Genomic DNA, 482 nt, shown 5'->3' with positions numbered 1-482 from the left:
AGACTGGCCGTAAGGGTGCTGCAGCACCAATGCAGGTTTGCAACGCTTACGCGTTGGATTTCTGTAACTATAAACACCTTTTAAAATAGACGTCAGTAGCTTGTGTGAAAAATGCCCTTATCCACAGGAGAGCCTGTTCACTTTCTGCTGGACTTAAGTGAAATATTTATGAAATACCTCTGCTTTGTGACAGGCTTCATATAAGGTATTTCAGGGAACGTCTTAAACCTGTTTCTGAGGGTCGGAGGCGAAGACCTGTTGATAATTGTTCCTGGTATTAGGGGAATTGCTCTCCCGCAGGTTGTCTCTCCGGGTTTCTTAAGCCCCAGAATACTCAGTGACGATTAGAGAAACACGTTTCGCGTCTGGGAAGAGGGGGAGACGGCGAATCGATAGCGCTGGATCCAGGACTGGCTTGCGGGGGGAAGGAGCACCTGCTGCCGGCGGGGCCGAAACAGCATTTTCCCCGTGTACCGGCCCGG

Source organism: Aptenodytes forsteri, unplaced genomic scaffold (assembly GCF_000699145.1).
Source record: "Aptenodytes forsteri isolate BGI_AS27 unplaced genomic scaffold, ASM69914v1 Scaffold442, whole genome shotgun sequence".
Taxonomy (NCBI): domain Eukaryota; kingdom Metazoa; phylum Chordata; class Aves; order Sphenisciformes; family Spheniscidae; genus Aptenodytes; species Aptenodytes forsteri.
Note: the sequence above shows the minus strand (reverse complement) of the source record.